At 36.8% G+C, this 16,893-nt stretch overlaps 1 protein-coding gene across 2 annotated transcripts in view; it reads right to left on the reverse strand.

Annotated features, from left to right (window-relative positions):
• Eif4e (eukaryotic translation initiation factor 4E) overlaps positions 1–16,893 on the reverse strand; it is a 41,351-nt gene that overhangs the window by 19,841 nt on the left and 4,617 nt on the right. The window lies entirely within an intron of this gene.

Consider the following 16,893-nt stretch of genomic DNA (forward strand, 5'->3'; position numbering starts at 1 on the left):
TTTTTGTGTGTTGGGTATTTTTGAGATAGGGTTTCCCATTTTGCCCAGACTGGCCTCCTGATCTCTGCCTCCTGAGTAACTAGGGTTACAGGTGTGAGTTCAGCAATAGCTAAATTGTTTCTATGAGAAACACAATCACTGTATCAAATATTTTGTGCATGTGGCATTGACCAAATTTAACACCAAGACCTAGAAATTACTTAATGATTACCAGTGAAAGTATTAAAAATCATATATAAAAGATTTCCTCAGCACAAATTTTCTCACTTAGTTTGTATTTAGCAACAACCATTTATCTCAATCATCCTTTTCTTTTCTTGAGAAAGGGTCTCCCTATGTAAACCAGACTGCCCTAAAACTTGTGATCTTCCTGCCTTCAGCTTCCAAAGTGCTACGATTACAGGAGTGTATCATCTACCAATCTGGCTTTCAATCAACTATTCATCTTTTAAACTTTTTGATTTTGCAATTATAGTATCATAAATGGCTGCAAAGAGAGAAATTGTAAGAACGTTCAATGAGACATATCTTATTATAAAACCATTTTGTGCTAAGTTTCCTTCAACTTACTTTGTTGTTATAAAAACTTCCAATAAAATAATAAAGGTGTTTTTCCTTTCTCATTACTAACTAAAATTAAAACAAAACAAAACAAAAACAAAAGCATAATATGGGCTGGAAGTTACTTAAAACTTTCAGGCTGGACCCAGCAGGCATGATGATACACTCTGGAGACTAAGATAGTAGGATCTGGAGTTCAAGGTCAGCTGACTACATAGAACCCCACCCCTCAAATAATACCAACAAAGCCTTCCAGGATAGTTCTATGGGAATTGTCTAATTCTTTCAGCAAAGACCTACACATTTTTAATCTACGGCATTACAGATACTGAGAAACAATGTCCAGAATAACTGTCATGCTGTATTAAATTTCTCAATCAAAAATGATTTATAATTATGAAATCATGCCAGGTCAGAACAAAGAAACAAATTTTAGTTTTTAAAGAACCATAACAGAAATGCTTTCAGGCCACACTCATCAGTTAAGCATAAACTTCAATTAACTGTAACAAATGTCCGATTTATTTATTATGGTTTAATTTACTAACTATATCTAATATAAACTTCTTATAAAAAATTTAAATATTGTGAAACTGGACTCCCAGTAAAGATTCTTTGTAAGACTAATTCAAATGGTGCACATGGCATTTTAGATGAATCATGAAATGGTTATATATGCATCATAAACAAAACTCTCAGGCTGCTGGAGTTGCTCAAGCGGTAGAGCACCTGCCTAGTAAAGGGGTGAGGCCCTGAGTTCAAACCCAATATTGCCAATAAAAAACAAAAAAAACACTCTCCCTAAAACTCCGTAACAGGTGTCTTCACAGAATTTTTTGACTAGATATTTTAAAATTACCCAAGAAGCATGTAAAGAAAATGATTATCATACTGGCCTGTATGGAAACTAAATAGAAGATTTCAAAGAACAAAGTCTATTTTAAGAAATACAAGCTTATTTTTAAGGTTGCTTCCAACATAGCACAGGCAGTGGAATTTGAAATTGTGTTAAATTTAAATTTAGGTTTTTTTTTTTTTGAGGGCTGGGAAGGGCTGTACTGGGGCTTGAACTCAAGGCATGCACTTGCTAAGCATGGCTAGACCACTTGAGCTATACCTTATACCCTTTTTGCTTTAGTTAGTTTTACACACAGGAACTTGTGCATACAGGTGTATACCACCATGCCTAGCTTTTACCTGGGCTATCCTGGTTTTTGTGCTGGGTTAGCCCGGATACAACCTCCCTGATCTGTAGCTCTTGAGTAGCTGGGATTACAGGCATGGACTACCATACCCAGAAAAAACAACTCTTTACTGCAATTTTCTACTATATCCCTCTCCCTACTCTTTGAGGCTGGTAGTCTCTCAATGAGCAAATTTCACTGTAAATCACATCTTAAATACCCATGTATTTCTAGGTTTCAAATCACAAAATCAGTCAACAAATTTGGACAAAAAAGCTAACCTAATAAATTATGGCTACTCTCAAAGTAATCAACACATTTTTAACCTAAAAGACAATCTACCCTTGAAAAGTCACTAACCTATACCCATTTCAAATGGTTAGAAAAAGAACAAGAGCAAAGCCACAGGATGGTGTTGTATTTATCCAGATAATGTTAACCAAGGTACCTGAAAGAGAGGGCTTATGAAACCAAAGATGGCACAAGAAAGGTAGTTTGGTGAGAGATTGTGAAAGGCCTCAAAGGTCAGGCTAAATGTGTACCTTTCATTTTGTGTGTAGTGAAAGTCATTAACTGGCAGGTCTAAGGAATTCAAAACAGATGGCAAGGAAAGGAATAGAAAAAGACAACAATGTAAGTGCAAAATATTAAACCTAGTTTTAGATTTGCTGAGTTTATGAGGCTCACATAAAATGTTCAGTGTTATAATTTAGCCATCCCAGGGCTTAGACGGTGGCCCAGCAACCGAAGAAAGTTCACAGGGGGAGGAAAAAAGTCAAGCAAGAGTGGGATAAGCCTAACAATGACCTGCAAAGAATCTCAGACAGCTTTTTACTACATTCTGTAAAAGTTAGCACACACTACCAGATGTAATATTAATCTAGTGGGATGATCCTAATATTAGAAACTATGTTTCCCAGGCCTAGGACCATTTTCTGTGGTGTTTTCTCTAATAAATATGACTAAATTTAATTTCCTCCCACTATGCTCCCACTCCAAAACTTTGGTTTTGAACATTCAAATTTCTCACCAACTCTCATCCTGAAGTATTTTTTCTAGAAATAAAGATTAGCCTTTCTCCCTCAGGATATCCATTTGTGTGTTCCATTACCTTCATGACAAATATTTAGCCATAGAAATTTCCAGGATTTTTTCTCCCTAGTTTAGAAGTCATCACCTAATCATTAATTTGAAATATGTAAAAAATCAACAGTTTACTGAGCAGATAGTACCCCTGGCCCTAACTCAAAGTACAACCCACAGACTGTTGCTGGTGCACAACTGGTTATGGTCTTCAGCTAGAGGACGCTATAGAAATGGAAAGTATTTAGAAAAGTTTATAGCTATTTGATAGTAATTACATGTCTGCTGAAATTAACACATTCAGGATTCCATTTTGTATTCATTTTTCATTTTATTTTATTACTCCACAAAAGTAATAGATTGGTAATTATTTTAAAACAAAAATGAAACAATGTTTCACCAGTGTGTGAAACACAGCATTCTAGAGCCATGTTACTAAAGTTGGGATCTCAACTCTGCCAATCCCAGTTTTTTAATTTTGGGTGTGTAGAAACTCCCCTATGCCTCACTTCCCTCATCTTAAAATAGGCATTGTAGCATTTATAAGATTACCACAGGGATTACATAAATCAATAAATGAAAAAGCATTTAACCTGTCTGGCACAAAATAAATTTATGCTTAACTGAGAAGTGACCTGAAAATGTTTAAAAAGTAAAAAAATGAATAAAAAATAAAACTTGACATAGTTCCATAATTAATTTTTTCTTTTAAAAAAATTAAACTTGAGGACTGGCAGTGACTAAAATGATAAAACACCAGCATAGCAAGCACAGGCCCGAATTCAACCCCTAGTACCACCAAAACAAAAAAACTATAAACTATATAGTTGATTTCCCATTCTACAAGTATTTATTTAAACATACAATACTGGCCAGAGATTATACTGGGTAAGCTGATTTTTTGGAAAGAAAAAAAAAGATTTTATTACACACACACACACACACACACACACACACACACACCATTTTCCTCTATTCTCTATATTACTGCTATCTGATGCTTCTAGCTACAAGGTAGAAGGAATCACCTTTTACTACTCCCAGACCAATAATGTCCTACCATAATATAAAATCAATTTAAGCCAGAGCCATTATTTCTCCTTTTCTGTGCTGAAGACATCATACCTTTGGCCTCATTCCCCAAACAGGAGTCCACAATGAATTAACGAATGGCTAGAATATGTTAGTCAGCTGAACAATTTATTACCAAAGAATGGCATCAAGGACACTGAAATCAAGCAGATCAAAATGTAAATTAGGCTGCTCATGCCTGAAATTCTAGCTACTCAATCAACAGGATTGTGGTTCCAAGCTAGACAGGGCAAATAGTTCTCAAAATTCTGTATCAAAAAATACCCAGCACAAAAAAAGGGCTGACAGAGTGTCTCAAGTAGTAGAACGCCTGCCTCGCAAGTGAGTTCAAACCCAGTACAGCCAAAATAAATATCTAGATAGAAAGATAAAGATAGACAGATAAGCCACATTTGCCCACATACCATCCTCCAGCAATACTGCAACTGACAGTTTTAGTATACCAGGCTCTGCCTTCACTACTATAGTTTTCCTCTGATAAATAGTAAATGGAGAGCTGGGGACATGATTCAAGCAGTAGAGGACTTGCCTTTCAAGTACAAGGCCTCTGTCCAAAACTACAACAACAAAGCAAACAAGCAAAACAAAAATGAGGAAAATTACAATCCCAGATTTGCCAATCTCTACGCTCCTCAGAAGCAATATTACAGGGGGGGAGCGGGAGGGGGTGGAGTGGGTGGTAAGGGAGGGGGTGGGGGCAGGGGGGAGAAATGAACCAAGCCTTGTATGCACATATGAATAATAAAAGAAAAATGAAGAAAAAAAAAATAAAAAAAAAAAAAAAAAAGAAGCAATATTACAAAGTGCTGTGTGAAGTAGGAGAAAAATCTTTGCTAGCTATACATCAGACAAAAAACTGATAACCAGAACATACAGGGAGCTCAAAAAACTAAACTCCCCCAAAATCAATGAACCAATAAAAGAAGTGTGCAACTGAACTAAACAAACTTTTTCAAAGGAAGAAATTCAAATGACCAACACATGAAAAAATACTCACCATCCTAGCCATAAAAGAAATGCAAATCAAAACCACACTAAGATTCCACCTTACTCCTCTTAGAATAGCTAACATCAAGAACACCACCAACAAATGTTGTCAAGGATGTGGGGAAAAAAAAGGAACCCTCATACACAGGTGGTGGGAATGTAAGCTATTACAACCACTTTAGAAAATATGGAGGCTTCTTAAGAACTAAACATAGATCTGCCATATGATTCAGCAGTAACACTTTTAGGGATATACCCAAAGGAGTGTGACTTAGGTTAATACCAAGGCACCACACACCCATGTTTATTGCAGCACTATTTACAATAGCCAAGCTATGGAAATAGCCAAAATGCCCCACTACTGACAAATGGATTAAGAAAATGTGGTATTTATACACAATGGAATTTTAATTCAACCACAAAGAAGAATGTAATTTTGTCATTCACAAGTAAATGGATGGAACTTGAGAACATCATCTTAACTGAAGCTTAGTCAGGCTTAGAAGACCATATGAGGATTATAGACCTAAAACAAATGCAGTAATATTATCGGACATGGGTCACACATTAAGGAAAAAACACACCTGGGAGGAACAGGGAAAGGGAAGAAAACCTAAAACTTGAATGTGGTTGATGTGCTCACTGTAGAGGGGCAAACATAGTAGTCTTAAACTGGCAGAGGCCACTATGGGAAGGGCACTAGGAAGTAGCGAGGAGGTCTGGTAGAGATGAACCAATGTGGGTTGTAATACACATGTGCATGGAAGCAACACTAGGAATCTCTCTGTATAGCTACCTTTATCTCAAACTAGGAAAACATTATGTTTTTCTTATTATCTCATATGTTTTCTTTTCAAAAAAATCAGAGAACAAGAGAATAAAACAGGTTCTGCCTGCAAGCGGGGATGGGGTGGCCCAAACAATGTATATACATGTGAAAAAATGTAAAAATGATTTTAAAAAAACAGTCTGTGAGGATCCAGTTCTATCCCCTATTTGATAAGGCCTTTAAATTTTAGATAAGTATAGCAGGAGAAATCAGTGATATTAATTTTAGAGTTTGGAAAGGCAAGAGAGGATGAGTAAAGGTGGCATGCTGAACCAGATTTCCAAACTCTGGGAAGGTCTGGCTAGCCCTTTCAAGTTTTTAAGGAAAAAATTTAAAGCTATGGAAGTTGAATCACTTTCATACATAAGTAACACACAGGAGGAGTGGTAACCCAAACTGATTCTCCTTCCTACCCTCAATACCTATACCAGATCTTATCCCATCTCCATCCCTCTCCTCTTCCCTCCTCTACTCCCCCCGCCCCACACACACTTCCTTTATCCTAAAGGAAGAAAAACTGCTGGTGACCAGTTGGAAATAACTACCCACATGATTTACCACACCCAAATGTTTCTAATATTAATGGTCCCCTTCCTGATGACACAAAACAGATGTGCAAGTTTAACGCCAAAGCACTTAGTAATGAATAAAATGTAAAACATCTCCAGTAGGACTTCCTTATATATGCCCCCAACCCCGCCACCCCGATTCACTGTTTCTTTAGTTGAACTGGGAAAAAAATCACCTGTGTTCTTATTAGAAATGTAAATACTATTAAACCAAAAATATCTGCAATTCCCTCTATAAGGTACTACCCCAACATGAGCTGAAGGCATTATGTTAGAGTACGGAACAAAGAGAACAGAAAAGGATGATGCTTTATGATTTTGAAAATGGTTAAATCAACTTTCATACCACATCCAAGCTATGAATTTTTACTAAGCAGTCACTATCAGGCAACATTCTATCTATTTCCATATACATTATCTAAATATACTCCAGATGAATAATACTGTGAAATCACTATCCTCTCTACTCTTTAGACTAACTTCGGCCCTGGAAAGTTAGCATGACCTAGCTTTACTCTACATTACAATCCAGGACTATCAGAATTAGTATCATATGCCCTGGTTTTACCTATGCGTTGTTTCAGCTTAATTATCACCAGAAACCTCATTTACTCTCAAAAGTGCCCAGGACTGGATAATAAATTATATGATTATCAAGGTACTCTTTCAAAGCAGCATAACCTTCAAAGGTGTGGATTTTGCTAAATTCTATTTATTACACCTTGTGCTTCACCAGCCTTAGGCTTAACACTTTTGCTCACCTTGCTAGTGTATGTCACTGCCAATAAATTAGTAAAAAAGCTTGAAATCCCACAACTAGGGGAGCAGGGGGAGAAGCAAGTAAATGCCAAGAACTTTTTTTTTTTTGCAGTACTGGGGCTTGAACTCAGAGGCCTACACCTTGAGCCATTCTACCTGTCCTTTTTTGTGATGGGTTTTTTCAGATAGGGTGTCAGGAACTATTTTGCTCAGGCTGGTTTGAACCTCGAACCTCCTGATCTCTGCCTCCTGAGTAGCTAGGATTATAGGCATGAGCCACCAGCACCTGGCTCAAGAATTATTATTATTATTATAGTAAGTTTACATGATTATAAAGACAACATACTAAATACCTAATGATCAAGTATCTCATATACAGCATAAGGATAAAAAGTCTTTTATAGATGCAAATAACTTTAACGAAAAAAATATGCATATAGATTTTGATGCGTTATTCTTCATCCTAGTATCCAATACTCAATTCTCAGGAATCTTTTTAGCAAATCACGTGCCTCCCCCACCCCCCGTACCTTCCCTTATGTGAACTGAGGATAATTAACTATTTAGTGCACAAGAATAGAGCCTCACTTACATCTGCCTTGTAAAGAGTGAAAATGCTAATTGCCACAGCACAGATAGTTTTCCAAATATATACACGTATGTATCGTGAAAGAATATCAGCTTTCTGGTGTCACTTATCAGGAAAGTGTGGCTGTGTATCTTGCAGGTCTTATTCGTAACAACACTTCAAAATCATGACCTTTGCCCTCCTGTCCTAACTTACAAAGTTGAAGAAAATCAACATATGAAAATTTAGCAAAAAACACACCTTTGAAGGGTAAGCACTGCTCACATAGAGACATTCTTTTCATATGAAGGGCTCTGAGATCCCCATACATCAATTTTGATGCAAAGGACAGTTGTGATTTATGTTGTATCTAAAAATTCAACAGCTACTTAATTTACTCTAAGCAATAATTTAATTACCTGGTCAAAAAAAAATGATTAGCACTAGACTCGTAAGTAACCAGAGTTAATTTTGTTGAACTAGAGCAAAAATGTGTATTTCTGGATAGCCAGTAAGCTATACTTACCCACATTTTACTTTAAAAAAAAAAAAATCCCCACCCTGGATGTGCTGGATCTTGTCTGATCTTGAAAACTAAGCAGGGTCAGGCCTGGTTAGTATTTGGATAGAAGACCATTTGGGAATACTGGGTTTGTAGGGTTTTCCACACCAACCTGCAGAGTAAGGAACTTGTGATTGAGGCCCTATGCAGGGCCAAGCTCAAGTTCCCTGGCTGCCAGAAGATCCACATCTCAAAGACAAGGGGCTTTACCAACTTCCATGCAGATGAAACTGAAGACATGGCAGCTCAGAAGCAGCTCATCTCTAATGGCCTAGACAAGTGGCGGGCCCTGCACTCAGGAGGGCTTCCTACTGTGCTGTCCTCTCCTCAATCAACTTAATTATGTTCAACAAGGATGATTTCATCTACAGCCCACACTTGAATTTATCTTTTAATACACAATTTTAAAAGATGCTCTCTTAACTATAAATAAGACTTGTGGACATTTTGTTGCATTTTTAGAAAACTAATTCTTAAACGAGCAATTGTATTTATTGATCAAATTACTCTGCACATTTTATATAGCCTACAACAAGATCACAAATTCAGATTGGGGTTAGAGGTTATGATGACAGAAACAAAAGAAAAAAAAGAGATGTGTGGCCTAGAATGACAATGAGGCTAACAAAATCTAAATGTCATTATTTAAACCAAAGGCTAACAGATGAGTATTTCAAAGTAACTATAGCTAGGTGCCGGTGGCTCACACCTGTACTCATAGCTACTGGAGGACTTCAGTTTGGAGTCAGCCCAGGTAAATAGTTTGTGAGACCTCATCTCCAAAATACTCAACACAAAAAAGGGCTGGAGGAATGGCTCAAATGGTAGAGTACTGCCCTAGCAAGCGTGAGACTCTGAGATCAAACCCCAGTATCACCAAAAATATTTTAAAAACTAATGATAGAAAGATTCATGTTAAGTTGAACATTATCAAAACTAAAAAAGTTTCAAAATACATCTGTAACACTAGAGCTACATTTAAGCAAGCTTTTAAAAAACTATGCCGACAGCAGAACACTGTAATTTCTACTGAAATTATTCTTTAAAACTAATAATATGGCTAACTGTTGACAAGGGTCAGTGGTAGAGTACTCATCTGACATGTATAAGACCCAGGGTTTAATCACAAATTAAACCTCCATTAATGAAACTTTATTTATTTTTGAGACTATGTAGCCAGGTTGCCCCCTTCAACTTGTGATCCATCTGCTTTACTTCCTGAGTGTGGAGATTATAAGCATGTACCACCAGGTAAGGCTGGCAAACCTTTGTGTGTGTTACTGAAATTAGAATTCAGTGCCACACATTTGTAAGGTGGGCACTTTACGCCTTGAGCCACACCTCCACCCCTTTTTTTCCTCTGGGTATTTTGTAGATAGGGTCTCGATTTTTGTTCAGGCTGACCTGGACTTCAATCTTCCTATATTAAGCTATCCACCATCACCGGAATGACAGACACACACCCCACCACACTCAGCCTTTTCTATTGAAATGGGGTTTGGAAGAAAACTTTTTTTCCCAAGGATCCTCCAGATCTCAGCCTCTTGAGATCCTAGGATTACAGGTGTGAGCCACCTCCTGCTGACAAATCTTTGAAAGAAGAATTTAAGTGTTGCTTAAGCTTATACCTCTTAAAACCTTGAAGCATACCAACATTTATTTATACTAAATTTACCTTTTAAAAAAAAAAGACTGTCAGTTTAAATAAATGAGTACTTGAATGCTGAAAATTTTGTTAGTTTCTTTTTAAAGTTCAGTAACAGTAAAAATTTAAAGTTAAAATACCAATGTCAATTGTAACTTTATTAAGGAAATTATTATATACCAAGGATCACCTTTCAAAAGAAAATATATTTTGATAAAACACATTTCTTCAAAAAATTAGAAAACCAAATCAGGTGATGGTAGTTCACACCTGTATTCATAACTACTTGGGAGGCTGTGACTGGGAAGATCATGGTTCGAGGCCAGCTCAGGCAAATAGTTCGAGAGACCTCCATCTACAAAATAACCAGAGTAACATGTACTGGAGGTGTGGCTCAAGCAGTAGAAGGCCTGCTGTGCAGGTGTGAAGCCCTGAGTTCAAACCCCAGTCCCACCCAAAAGAAAAAAGAGAGAGAACCAAAGATAGTCAATGTTCCATATGCCCACTGGTTTACAGTAGGTTACATCCTTCTATTGAAGGATGTTAAAGAATGTTCAAGCTTCCAAATATAGAAAGATCCATATTCTTTAAGGCAAGAATTGGACTTCTAAGGTTTCTTTCAAGAAACTGTCAGAACACTGACAGTTTTATATTAATAAAGACTATATACACATGAATAGATATAACCAAAAAAAGGTAACAAATCAAGGTGTTCATGATAATGGCATTAAATGTGATGTCTGGAAAAATGATCTTAAGAGGCTAATACAGACGTGGAGAAGGCAGTTTACAAAACTCAATAATGAGCACTTTCTTTCTTTTTTTTTTTTTTAGCTCTTAAGGCAAATAAACTGTAATACATCCAATGGGGTACTTAGTGCTAAAAAGGAAAGCTATCAATCCATGCAGACATGCCCATTACTAGGTCAAAGAAGACAACCTAAAAAGGCAACACACTGTATGAGTTCAACTACAATGATACTCTGGAAAGGTAAAAAGATAACAGCAGGTACAACCGAGAGATTTTTAGGGCAATGAAACTATTATTCAGGATGCTACAACGATGGATACTGGTCATTACATAGCAAGAGTGAAATCTAATGTAAAATATGGACTTTAACAACTTGAGGTGCAGGGTTCAAACCCCACTACCATCAAAAACCACTGAAAACTTTGGGCTGGGGGAGGAGCTCAAGAGGTAGAATGCCTGGCTAGTAAGCATGAGTCCGAGTTCAACCCCCTAGTATGGCCAAAAAGAAAAAAAGTAAAATATGTACTTTTGAGTGACAAGGATGAGTCAAGGTAGGTTCATCAATTCCAACAAAAGCCTCGCTATGGAGGACTTTAATAACAGGGAAAGCTGTGTGAGTGGGGGAAAGTGGTTTATGAGAACTCTGCACTTTCTGCTCAATTTTGTTTTAAAAACCTAAAATTGCTCTAAAAAGATTATTTAGAAGGGGGAGGAAGCACAAACAGGAATATGATGGGGAAAAAAAGTCATGTGAACCAAAATATGACTAAAAACATCTAGTTGTTGCAATTAAAGATTTTGTGATATTGATCTAGATGGTCTACATTTATTGTAACAACATTATAATCAGTCCAAATATACACAAGTCTAATTCTGGACTACCCCACCAGTGTGTTCTAATGATCTGTCAATCTCCTCCTGCACCATATCATTTCTCTTTCTTTCTTTTCTTTTTGCCAAAGTCTGGCTGTGTAGCCAAGGCTAGTCTTGAACTTATGATCCTCCTGTATCAGTCTCCCCAGTGCTGGGATTACAGATGTGTGCTACCACACTCAGCCTGATAAAAGTTTTAAAAAGTTACCCTTGTGTAGGAGCCATGGGAAGTGAGAGGGAAAATGGTCACATTTTTAAAGTCATCATAAAAATTTCAGCATTCTCAAAAGCTTCAGAAGTTAACTACAACAATGACTTCAAATTTCTGAAGAAAAGAATTCTAGGCCCAGTCAAACTATGGGTATGATAATACTTAATCAAGATCTCAAAAAAACCCCATCAATTCCTGTGTACCTTTTCTCAAAAAACTACTGGAGATATGAGCCACTGTGAAACAAGAGACCAAGTAAGAGGAAGGCAATGGGCAAACAGAGGGTAACAACACAGAAGTCAGATGAAAGGGAATCAGGAACACAGCAGAAGGAGACCCATGGATGATAGATGTACACCAGATTTAGGATCATCAGTTTGGATCAGAGCTAAGTAATTGTTGGCTATTATGACTGCTATGTCTATTATTCTACCTTTCCTAAAAAACACCAGGATGGTTCATGCCTGGCATGCATAAGGCCCTGGACTCAATTCCAAGCACCACCAAGTAAAGAGAGGGGGTGGAGAGAAAGAAATAAAAAACACCGAATGCTCTGGTATGTGTGACCTGTATTTTAATCTACGCAAAACTGTGATCATGAAATTTGTTTGTATATTTGTATATTTTGTAAATGCCACAATGTACCCCTGCATATAGCACAACAATTAAAAAAAAAAGAAAAAGGAAATTTCTTTTTTCTCTTGACCTGTTCACCTGTACCAAAAGAGCATGGCTTTCATCTAATCTTAAAACAAGACATAAAGCAGTCTACTCCCACAAACTACTTTCCTACTGAATGCTCTCTGCCTGGCCCCCATACTAGAGCCCTGCCAGAAAACAGTAGAGTGCTAGTTTCCCCCAGGAAGAGCTCTAGTAGAAATTCCAGAAGCTAGGGGCCAGGCATGGTGGTACACGCATGCAATCTCAGCTATTTGGGAGGTAGAGGTAGGAAGAACCTGGCCCCAGGCTGGTCCCTGGAAAATAAACTAAAGCAAAAATGAGTAGGGGTATGGATATAGTAGAGCAAAAGCCCTGAGTTCAAAACCCTTGCACCACCAAAAGGAAAAATAATTGATACTCTAGAAGCTAGGCAAACTATAAACAAGAAACTGCATTCAAATTATGTCTTAGGAATCTTCATCCAACAGTGAAAATGCTGTCCTTTCTTTATACAACATCTACGTTTTCATTTTCAGTTGTATCAAAACTAAACAACAGCTGAAAGATACACACAGAAGAGATTACTATAAAAATGATTAACATAAAAATCAGGATAGTAGGTATAGAAGGAACAAGAAGAAACAATGTGATAGTGAGTAGGAAAAAAAATTGAGATACTGATGATGTCCTACATGTTGGGTACTTGGGTGTACAGAATATTACCCTAAAACTTACATACATTTCATTCTTTGAGGAGGGGAGGGCTAAAAAATTATGTTTCAATTTGTTGTTCAAGTGTCTACCTTAAACTGGGTATTGTGGCATATGCCCTTAAGCCCAGCACTCCAGAGGCTGAGGCAGAAGGATCACTACATAGTGATTTCCTGACTCAAAAAAAAAAAAACAAAAAAAACTACCTTATAGAAATATTACTTCATATATGGAATGATATAAAAGGTTATTTACCACAGCAATGTTTAAAATCACAAATAGTTGGAAATAACCTAAATGTTGATCAATACAGAAATAATTATTTTAAAACTATTCCATATAACATGCCATTAGAAAAAAAACAAAGCCTTACGTAATGCTCTACAAGAAATATTAGGTAAAAAATATACATTGTAGGAGAACAGTAAATATAGCTGGCTATCATTTTAAAAAACTAGTGTCATATTTGCTTGTTTATACAAAATTCTCTACAAAGAGATAAAAGAATTGATAATGCTGGCTACCTCAAGAGGTCACATACCTGAATGGGAACTAGCTTAAGACTTTACTACATACTCTTATACAAAATGTGAGTTTTGAACAATGTAAGACTGCATATTCAGAGTTTAAAAAGGAAAAAGATTAACCAACAGAACAATTTTAATGCCATGCGACACCAAATAATCACCCGTGAAAGTTTAAAACATAGAGAAAAGTGTTTCCAGGGCTGGAGGTGTAGATCAAAGTGGTAGAGTCCCTGAGTTTAAACCCCAGTACAGCAAAAAGAAAAGGGAAAGAAAGTAGTTTAGGCTTGGGGGGAGCATGACTCAAGTGCTATTGCCCCTGCCCAGCAAATGCAGGGCCCAGAGTCCAAACCCTAGTGAGGGGTAGGGGGACTGCTTGCAGCTGATACAGGATGACAATGTTTAGGGAAAAGCATTTCTAGGATAAATTTAAATAACTTATCCAACCAAACTGGACATCTCCAGTTGTATCTTACAAAATTAAACTAAATACAAAATGCATACAAGTGTTTACATATACCCTCAACAGCTAGAGTCTACAGCCATACTGTGCACTTTGGGAGCCACAAGCTATATGCAGCTAATTAAATTAAATTTAATTAATTTAATTTAAATTTAAAGTTACATAGATCTGAGGTGAGTATAGTGGCACAATGCCTATGATCCCAGCACTTGGTAAACTGAGGCAGGACTGCAAGCTTAAGGCCAGTCTGGCAACATAATGAGTCCCCGTCTCATTAAATAACAAATTAAATAAATAATGTGTAGAACTGGCAGAGTGGCTGAGAATAGGTAAGAGATAAATTTTGCACAATAATAAAAGATAGGACTTAGCCTGTCTTGGGCAATGTCTTTTAATATGTTTCATATTAACGTAATCCTTGTTGTACATCAGTGTAATTGGTTTCCTTTGTTACCTTACATATTTTACATAATTATTCAAAAACACTCTGAGATAATCTTGATCCCTAGCAAAGAAAAAAAAAAAAATTCTGAGAATGGGCCATTGCCCTCACCAGATTGCTAAAGGGATCTGTTTTAATTTTGGACCATGAACACGCAATATTAATTCAAGAAAAAATATAAAAATAAATACAATAAAAGCTAAGTATTATTTAGAAACTAAAACTCCAGATTTTATAATCCAAAAACATGAAAAAAAGGTAACACTCTTAATCTCACCATCCAAGCAACCCAATATATTTTTTCAGAAGAATAATTTTACATTTAACTTATTTGTTGCTGTAAGGTTTTGCTTTTGTTTTTGGTAGCACTTGGGTTTGAACTCAGGGTCTCACGCTTGCTGGTGTGCTAGGCAGGTTCTCTTACCTCTTGAGCCACTCTGCAAGCCATTTTTTGTGATTAGTTTTTTCTAGGTAGGATCTCACAAACTTCCAACCACAATCCTCCTTATCTCTGCCTCCTGAGTAACTACGATAAGAAGTGAGTCACCAGTCCCCAGCTACATTTAACTCATTTGTGTATGATGATGACCTATGCATCAATTTTATCCCTAATATGTGAGTTTTACTGAAGGTAAAGGTTTGGACATTTTAGTTTTGGCTAGATTTGAGTTCTAGCTTTCTCACAAACTACGTGATTATGTGAACAAACAAAAACACCCAAAAAGTTAATTGAAATATGAATTCCTTACCTATAAAATATTCATTTTATTCATTAGAAAAAAGTTAAAAGAAAAATATGTACATTTCATCTTCCCATAAAGATACCAAGTTTCTTACCTTAGTTAATATCTGAAGTTACCAGACTTCGTAGCTAGTAGGCTATTGCCCCATAAGAATTTTTACAGCACTACTAACATGTGGACTAGTATCTTATTGACTGTCACTACATTAAGCAAAGCATAGAAATATTATAATTTGCGTGTTGCATTTTGTAGTAACAAACTTAAAACATATAAACATATGTAAATGTGTATTTTAACCAAAACTCTCTCAGAACAACTGTTTTAATCTGCCAAGCTTTTCACCAAAATTACTAAAAGTACTTAGGTAGCTTACAGTCTGGAGTAAATTCCTTAAACTTTTCATTACCAAAATATCTTACCTGGTAAACCATATGAAATACTAGGAAAAGGGACGTGGCCATTTACTTGCTTTTTCCCCCCCCTTTTCTGGCAGTACTGTGGTTTGAGCTCAGGGCCTTGCATGTACTAGGCAAGCACTTTGCACTTGATTCCCCCCTCCAGCAGCCACCTGCTTTCTCCAGGCTTGGCGAAGTGACTCAAGTGGTAGAATATCTTCCTGACAAGCATGAGGCCCCAAGTTCAAACCCCAGTACTGCAGCAAAAAGAAAACAAACAAAAAACTATCTACAAAGTTCTAGATCATTACAAAATATGATTGCTGTACAGGAGGCCTTCAGAAACTGTGATTTTGTTTTTGAATAAATCAACCAACATCAGATGGGAAATCTCTTGGGCAGGACTGGAGATGTGGCTTAAGCGGTAGAGAGCCTGCTTCCCAAGCGTGGAACAGTAAGTTCAAAGCCTAGTCAAACATATACGTATAAAGTATTTTGTGGGGTGGGGGATTATGGGGACTGAATGGACAGCACCTCCAGTGAACATGTACAGACATTCTTTTTGGTGTGTGGGGGGCACATTCCATAAACAACACAAAACTACTACTTACATACTATTTATGTCCTATTAGATATTATAAGTAACTTCGACATGATTTCAAATACACAGGAGGAAGAGTATATCTTATTCATAAATATTACACCATTTTATTTAAAGGACTTGAGCCATCTATAGATTTTGGTTTATCTTTGGGGGTCCTGCAACTAATTCCCTCTGTTATCAAGGACTACTCTAACTACTCATTTGGTCCTCAGGCTCAGAAATGGACATATTTTCTTATAATTCTCTACTTTAGTTATCCCAACATGATAGTGTAACTGTGCACACAATTTTTAATTCTACAGGTATAGCAGAATGCCTAGTAAGCTTACCAAAATTAATCTTCCTTTTTGAAGTTACCCAAAGAACGCACACTACATTCTACTTGGAAAGACAGTGTCATGGTTATGAGAGCACATATGACAGAACCTGGCTACTTTACTATGAACTCCATCCCACCACTTATTAGCTGTGTGATCTTGGGTCACAAAAAGTTCTCCTCTTTGCCTTGGTTTCCTCATCTATGGAATCACAATATTATCTAACAGGGCTGCTGTAAGGATTAACGGAATATATGTAAAGCACTCTGCGGTGTCTGATATACAGTTAAGTGCAATGTTAGCAATTATTAATAAAGATCTTCCTACATCCTACATTAAAAGTAGCTGTTACAAAAGATT

The sequence above is a fragment of the Castor canadensis genome, chromosome 9 (genome assembly GCF_047511655.1).
Source record: "Castor canadensis chromosome 9, mCasCan1.hap1v2, whole genome shotgun sequence".
Classification (NCBI taxonomy): domain Eukaryota; kingdom Metazoa; phylum Chordata; class Mammalia; order Rodentia; family Castoridae; genus Castor; species Castor canadensis.